General features: G+C 42.0%; 1 pseudogene; it reads right to left on the bottom strand.

The window, feature by feature from the left end:
• Window positions 1–214: 214 nt before the first annotated feature.
• On the bottom strand, window positions 215–7,913 carry LOC110221195 (hsc70-interacting protein-like; annotated as a pseudogene).
• Window positions 7,914–8,722: the final 809 nt, after the last annotated feature.

Raw genomic sequence — 8,722 nt, forward strand, 5'->3', positions numbered from 1 at the left:
AAAGTAGGAGGTGATATCATCCAATGAACATGAAAGGAAACTGAGCAATTGGAAAATTTAAGAGAGAGGAGAAGGTCTGCAATAATGGCTTGATGCAGCATTCTAGGCAGTAAATCAGAGCTGGGTTGGTAGACAGCCGTACAACAATTGGAGGTGGATTGAAGCTGATAACGAACATCTAATGGGCAGGCCTGTGGCGTCCTCCAGCAGTTCCTTAGAGGCTGGGAGCAGGAATATAGAAAGTGGACGTTGCAGAGGATTCAGGTGTGACGAAGCGCAGGTGCAGCGGAAGTTCCAGTGGTCTGGCGAGGGATGCTGTAAACTGCCAAGTCTGAAGCAGGAAAAGAATCCAGGATAAGCAAGGTGGAGCTAATACCCTGAGTGAGGCGGGAGAGAGTGAATGACGGCAGGGACCTGTGGGAGAGGCAATCGGGTCAGGGGGGTGTGGTGGGGAAGCAGGAGAGATCCGGGGAAGGAGATGGAGATTGGGACCAGATGGGGGAGTGTCAAATTAGAGATCTCCGAGTGGGCATGGGCTTATTTGTCAATGTTGGAGCTTAGCTATTTTTCAGTCGTATCTGACTCATCATGGCCCTTTTTGGGTTTTCTCAGCAAAGATACTGCAATGGTTTGCCTCTTCCTTCTCCCGTTCATTTGACAGATAAGGTAACTAAGGTAAACAGGGTTAAGTGACATGGCCAGGGTCGCACAGTTTTAAGTGTCTGAGATCAGATTTGAACTCAGGCCTTCCTGACTCCAGTCTTGGCACTCTGTGCACTATGGAGCCACCTAGCTGCCCTGCATAGGCTTGTAGGATAATAGAATAAGAAATAGAAGGGATCCTAGAGGTCATTCTAGCCACTCCCCTCTTCCATTTTACAAATGAAGAAGCTGAGGCCCAGAGGTTGTGACTTGTCCAGAACCACACAGCTGGTGGGGAGATTGAAGCCAGATTTGTGCCCAGGTCATCCTGACTCCAAGCCCTCTGTCTTACCCACTTTCCCATGCAGCCAATGCTTGGTGATGAAGGAATTCCTTCCTGATAAGGGGGAAATCATAGAAAGCCACTCTAGGATTTACCTGGTGGGATTTAGAGCAAGAAGGAATGGTGAGCACCTTCTATTTCAGTGGTTCTTAACATCTTTTGTACCACCGACCTCTTTGTTAGTCTAACCCTCTGGATTGCTCCTCAAAATGTTTTAAATCATAGTATAAAATAAAAATAAAATAATAAAACTATATTAAATAAATATATAAATATAAAATAATAAAAAATATAAAAAATAAAATGTTGAGCCAAATATGTGAAAATGCAGTTATAAAAATATTTAAAAAACAAAACAAAACAAGTTCATGGACCCCAAGTTAAGATCCCACGCTCCAGTTCAACCTTCTGTTTCATGGATGAAGAAATTTGGGTGGTGAGGGATGAAGTGACTTTCCCAGGTGTAACAGACATTGGACTTGAATCCATGCCTTAGGCCTCAAAATCTCCATTCTCTCCACTGTTCTTTTCCGACTTCTGAAGTGTCTTGTTGAAAGATATTGCCTAAGTCAAAATATGTATATATTTGTCATAAAACCCCAACTACTTTGTTTCAGGATATAGGAAGTGATGGTTAACTGAATTTTCTTGTTAACTAATGATTATTTAACCAGCAAGAGAAGCAACATAGTATTATGTGAAGACAGCTGGTTATTGAGTCAAGAAGGCCTGAGTTGAGTCATGCCCCTGAGCTGTGCTGGTTTTGTGACCCAGGCCAAGTGACCTGGCTTCTCTGTGCTTCAGACAACACTAGAAGACTCCATTACTTGTGGCTTTGAATGGATAGTTAGGGCATCTTCGTTGAGAGTTCCCTTCACTTGCTAAATCATTGGTCCAGACCAAAAGAAAAACCAACCAGAAAACTTTGTTGTTTAAACCCTCACTGTAAATCCTCCTGAAATCTCCAACTCCTACTAAGAAGACTATTGACTAGCCCTTAATCTGTCTCTGCTGAGGAGGGAGCTTATAACCCCACAGCCAACACAGATAACATCAGAATGATGTATTGGAAAGATAGAGACCTCAGAGTCAAAAGACTTGACCTTGAGTCTGGTCTCCAGAAATTACTAGCTCTAAAAATTTGAGTGAAACATTTAACCTCTTAACTGAATTTTGCTTTCCCCTGTGGAGAGGACAGAGGAAAGAGCTATCATTCCGGAGTCAGAAGACCTCAGTTCAAAATCTATCTCTGATGATTATGGACTTTGTGATCTTGGGTAAGACTTCCCTGGGACTCAGTTTCCTCAAAAGTAAAAGGAAAGGGTTGGATTAGGTGGCTTCTTCCAGCTCTAAATCTATGATCCTATAATCACTTAACTTTCTTGGGCCTCAGTTTCCTTATCTGTCAAATGAGTGGGTGCTTGAAGTCCTTCCAGCTACCTAACCCCTGCATGGAAATGGCCTCACTGCAAATCTCATCAGAAGTGACTTCCCCTAGCCATCACCCCCCTTGAGAACTGTTCTTGGATTTATTTTTATGAATTATTAGTATTGTGCAATATCACCATGATTTGTATGCTTTCACTAAAGGAGTTTCAGGATCCTCTCCCCACCTTGCCTCAGAGTACAGATGTCTCCTTTCTCTTTAAGAATGAACCATTTTCTCTGTACAGATATGGTGCCAGGCCAGAAAATAGGACACATTAGCCACTCAGATTTTGGCAGTCACTTGTTTTTCTTTTAAGTAGAAAGGGAAATAAACAATTGGGGCATAGCTCACTTGGAATAGTTTGGGGGTAGGAAAGGAGTGCTGCAGCCAGTAAAGAGCAACATAAGCATCTTTCCCATTGATTCCTTTCCTTTTGAGGTTCAGAGGGAGGAATGTCAGAAAGTGGATATTTAGGCAATTAACGGAGAGCCACTCCCTACCCAGGATCAGAGAGGGAGAAGAAGAAAGTGTCAGGACTCAGCATGGGTGTGACTCACCAGTCCATTCCATAATGAGAGGCATCTGTGGGCATTATCCCCAATTGTTGTCATCTTTGACAGCAACTTGCACAGTACAGGAGGGAGTGGGCAGAGTGCCAAGGGGCAGTCCACATCACTTGACCCTACAGTCCTCCATGTTGGTCTACATAGTTCAGCCAAGATAGATTTTCCACATCCTTCTTCCTAGAGTTTTCTCCAATGCCAAGTTCAAATGTCATGGGTCCTTGGGAATGCTTGTTAAAGTCAGCTCAGTTGCCATAGATACTTGGAGCATACTGCATCCTTCCAGGAACCCTCATTAACTTGGAAAGCTGGAAAGGCAAGGGTTGCATATACAGATTGCACAGGTATGAAAAGTGCTGCTTTATTTTGTATATGCCTCCGTGATTTTGTTGTTTATTGTCCCATCTGCCACCCTTACCCTTACAACAGCAGGGACTGTGTCATTTCAGTTTTTGTATACCCAGAGTCTAGCTCAGTGCCTGGCAGGTGTTTAATAAATAATTGTTGGGGTGGAAAAGGAACTAAATACTATGAAATCATAGTGATCAAGGTTGGCCCCAAAGAAAATATGAGGCAAATGACCTTCCCTTCCTTCTTGGCCCAAGTCAGAGACCATGAGAGTGGAGTATTACACAATACTGTTGGACTTAGTTGAATGTGTTTCTTAGTTTTACTAACTACTCTCCCCTTCCCCTTTCTTTTGGTATTGCCACACTTAGCACAGTGCCTGGCACATATAAGCACTTTATAAATGTTTATTGACCGACTTTCTTTTTCATTCTTGGTTATGAAGGATGGCTCTCTGGATGGGGGAGGGATATGATAGGAAACAGAGATAATATAAGAACAAAAGCTATCAGGATTTTTTTAAGATCACTCAAAGCAAGTTGAACTCTGGATAATGGAGGGGAAGAAACCCAATGAAAGTCTGGGAGAAGGGATAAGGTAGATGCATCCTCCCTCATAGAAGACAGGTAAAGATGAAAACTCCAAAACAGAGTAACACATACATCTTCAGACAAACTTTCTACCTTGGTATTTTTTTTTTTTTATTAATTTCTTTTGTCTCAAGAATTCATTCTGGGGCTAGGTATGGGAAATGATTGTGATTCAAAGACAAAAGTCAGTAATAAATATACTTTAACAATAGACTGTGAAATTGAATTGGACTAAAGGTAGCTATGTGCCTTCACTACAGAACATGAGAAATCAGCTGGGATTCCCACATATCCTGATGCCTTCTGTGTAAAGCTTTGGGGCTTCTATGTCCCTCACTACCTCCACGCACTCCATTTCCAGGAAAAAAAACCCACAACAACCTGAGCCATTCTCTTTGGTCAGAGTAGGAGATTTATGTGGCTTTCACTTTAGCCAGTTAATAATTGATAAGGCAGGGCATATTAAAATTGAACAGAAAGAACCCACAGTGCAGGTGTCCTGGGAAGGTTGCCTAAATCAATAAACACTCATGAATTTTGAGTGCAAAAGGTTGAACTGAAAAAGAAAACAGATTTAGACCCCCCATTAATATTTGAAATGCACTCTCCACCCTGAGAACCAGGCTTTAGATACTGGATGGTTTTTTTTTTTGAATCACAAATCTAATCTATAAATCACATTTTACAAATATTGGATCACACAGCCAAGTTCACCTGCGTGTTTATGTATCCATTAATCCAATCCTCATGCCCTCCTTCCCCAAAATGGAAAGATTAATTCGAATGTAGTTCTTCAAGGGCTATTTCCCGAGTAAAAATAAAAGGGAAAATCAGGAACTCCCTGCCCCTATATTTTAAAAAAACAATAAGCAATGTTAGGGTGCTCCATATCCAGTTAAAAAATGAAATGTTTTGGCCCAATGAGAAATTAAGGATACACGCACACACACACACACACACATACACACATGTATATATGTGTATGTGTGTATACACACATACACATATATGTGTATACACATGTTTGTTGTTGCTCAGTCATTGTCATCTCTTTGTGACTCCATGGAAAGTCCGTTGGGTTTTCTTGGCAAAGGTACTGGAGCTGTTTGCCATTACCTTCTTCATTGTGTCCCCATTTTACGGATGAGGAACCGAGGTAAATAGGGTAAAGTGACTTGCCCAGGGTCACACAGTAGCAAGCACCTGAGGCCAGATTTGAACTCAGATCTTCCTCACTCTACGCCTGGTGCTCTATTCCCTGCACCGTCTATCTGCCCCTAATACATATACATACAAACATACACACATACACACACACATGCATTTATATGTGTGTGCACATATACATACATACATATATACATACATATATTAAACCAAGCCTTCAGCAATGCTCACTTGAAAGGCAGCCTTTGGTAATATTGACTGGATGAGACCTATTTTTAACCTAATAAAATAAGGAAAAGCAGATTGAGGAAAACAGTGAAAAATGTGGATCCAAGAGAGAGCAGATGCCTGTTGGTGAGGAAAGGAAATCAGCACATGTCATGAAGGAAGAAAAGCCCCCTGCTCCTTCCTTTCCCTATGCGGAAGTACAGCTACTGTCTTCCACTGATACATTGGACAGCAGTGGAGCCAGAGTCACCCAGTGGTGACCCAATCTTACGGAAGCATTCCCCCAAAGCGCGCCCTGCGTCACAATGCAGGATTTCTCTTCCTACCCACAATACACCCGACTTCCTAACGTGCGGGCAAATGGCTGTGGGAAGCTTCACTCTCTGCTCAAGTACATCGGTGGTCCTGCTTTTGGTTCTGCCATCAAAACTAGCCCAATAAATGCTAGCTGCGTGACCCTGGGCGAGTCACGTAACCTCTGTCTGCCTCAGTTTCCTCATCTGTTAAAAGGGGGATCATAACAGCACCTACCTTCCAGGTTGTTGTGAGGATCAAATGAAATTATAATTGTAAAATTCTGGCACAGCATTTGGCACACAGGAAGTGCTTTGTTATTACTGGGCATCAAGGTGGCATAGTGGATAGAGTGCCTGGCCTGGAGTCAGGAAGACCTAAGTTCAAATGTGGCCTCAGCCACGAACTGTGTGACCCTGGGAAAGTCACTTAACCCTGCTTCCCATTCTGTAGAATGAACTGGAGAAGGAAATGGCAAACTACCCCAGCATCATTGCCAAGAGAACCCCAAACGGGGTCACAGAGATTTGGACTTGACTGAATAACAACATGATTTTTATTATTAAAATAGACATCTACAAAAAAAGCTCATCAGAACTTGAAGAAAAAAAATCAAAATACCCCAACAGGCATGAGCCCATTTACAATTTCACAAAGTCAAATGAGGAATATTCAGTTCTCTCTGATTAGACCAATTTTCCTCCTGACTGGATAAGGAATGTTTAATATAAGTCTCTTCTTTCTCACCTTGACATCTAATCAAGTCCAAGGGAAAACTATTACTATTGGTAAAGAAAATAATTTTATACACTACCTTTCCTTTTCTCTTTAAGTAATTTTAAAATTTTAGAGAACTGCTTTTATGTTTTGTGAGTTTGTGATTCTGAGGACAACATTATCTTTTTTTTTTTTTGACAACATTATCTGATAGACCGCTGGTCAGCCAATTTTTTTTTTCCAGAGAACAGTCCCATATGTTTTATTTCATATAATTAAACATCTTTTTTTGCACTAAATTACAACAATCCCAAGAATAATACATAAAAAACAAGCTCCCTTGGATTCTCAGGGCAGTTTAGGCTTTATCAGTTCCTTATCAGAACACTGTTCTGTTGCATTGGAGACAGAGGAGGGGAAGAGTATCTGGTGAAGAAAGCACCCCAGCTTTCTTCACCAGAAGGTCAGAGGCACATTTTGTTTATGTTATTGTGAATGAGGTCCATTTAGTGATCTGCATTGTTTTTACTTCAGTGAGGGTTTTATTTGTTTATTTATTTATTTGTGTTTTACCTCCGAATGCGGCAGACAGTTGGTTGTTGAGATTCATAACCTTTGTGTCACTCCGATGTTTGGATATATGGGAGTTCTTCGCCACATCCTGGAATACCACCTGAAACTTTCTGGATCCTGAATGGCTGAGAGGACTTCTGGATCACTAAGAATTTCACTGAGCACTGAAATGCCTGCCATCCCTGGCATGACCCCTCTTATGCCACACGTGCCTCTAAAGTTCCCAGCCACGCCTTTAGGAAAACCAGGAGAAGAGCCAAACTGGGCTCCCCCAGTTCTCTGGGCTTCCTCCTCCCTTTGAGCTGGCTCCCGGTCCTCTTGGGCCTTCAGTTTGTTCTGTGATCTCTCCCCCCTTCCATTTTCTTTCGTATTTTCACTGATGTCCACCGATCTCACCAGGCCCGTGGTCATATTTCTTCCAGCATAGTGCTGGCATCTTCATCACAGTCCCATTTATAAGCTATGGCTAGATCAGGAGCCAACTCCTCCCCAGTGGCCAAGGAATCTTTCCTTTGAGTAGAGTTGAAGTTCATTTCAATGGCTCTGTCACAATCTCTGCTAGCAGTGTTGGGCTTTCGTAGTTTCATAAACATGCTGGCTCTCTTGGCACACAAAACGGCCAAACGAGGATTCAGTCTGACAGCCTTGGTGAGCAATTCAATAACTTTCTGAAGTTCACCACAACTTGGGGCATCAGTGGCCATCACCCCCTTTTCATCAGCCCGATCCATCATCTTGCTTGTTACCTCTACAGTTTCATCTCCTATTTCTTGAGGGAAATCCATGGCCACCTCAATCACTCCTTCACTGTTCCTTTCTCCATCTCTTTCTTCCCTTTCTACTTCTTCTGGCTTTGTAGGTTCTTCTGGTTTCTTACTTCCAGGTTTTTTCCTTCTTGATTCTTTCTTCTGATTAAGTTTTATGTGTAGCAGGTGGGATTTTACCAGCCATCCTCTCTGCCCACTCTGGTCCCTGTGCGGGAGGTCTGGGTCCTGCTGGCAGAGCCTGATGGAGCCCATTAAGCTTTCTGCCGTCCATGTTTGGAGGAACCAGGGACTGGGAGGCTAGATACTATATTAAATGAGTGGGCTTTACAGAAATCACTCCTGAGCCAACAGAAGAAGAGACAGAGAATTTCCCCATCAAATAAGATGCCAGTGAAATTGATCTTCCTTATTGTTTTCCCAGTGGGAAATATCTATTAAAAAGAAGAAAAGTCTAATTAAGGTACTTCCACTAATTAAACGTACCAATATAGCGCTTATGACCATTTGCTGTTGCTAGAAAAGCAAGGAAATTCTCCAAAACCTTTCCTAGGGAGACAAGATATACTTCAGCTCTTCTGCTTATGCTTCAGTAGAAGCAGGGAACAAGCCTTAATATTTGATTAATCTAAACATTTTCTAAGATGTCAAAAGAGATTTCCTTTCTAATAGCTTCTAGACTTACAGGCCAGACCATGAGCACCATTGATACTGACATGGGCCTATCATTCACAATTCATGTCTGTACCACAACAGTCTCCTTTGAATGGTCTGGGCTTGGAATTCCAGAAAAGTTAAAATCATGCGGTGGGGGACTGAATTTTTTTAAGGCATGAGAAATAATGGCCATTTTAAAAATTTTTATTCACATTATAGGAAGGTACCTTAGTGCCCTTCAAGCCTAGAAAGGGCAAATAACTTGTCCAAAGACACTGAGACAGTGAGTGTCAGAGGAGGGTTTGATTCCAACTTTTCTGACTCTGAAGCCTATGCTGCTTGTGTTGTATCAGTCATTTTCTTTTCTAAATATATTACTTTTCCATTGCTTACCAAGGAAGCTATCA

The sequence above is a fragment of the Phascolarctos cinereus genome, unplaced genomic scaffold, assembly GCF_003287225.1.
Source record: "Phascolarctos cinereus isolate Bilbo 61053 unplaced genomic scaffold, phaCin_HiC Scaffold_5;HRSCAF=322, whole genome shotgun sequence".
In the NCBI taxonomy this organism is placed as follows: Eukaryota; Metazoa; Chordata; class Mammalia; order Diprotodontia; family Phascolarctidae; genus Phascolarctos; species Phascolarctos cinereus.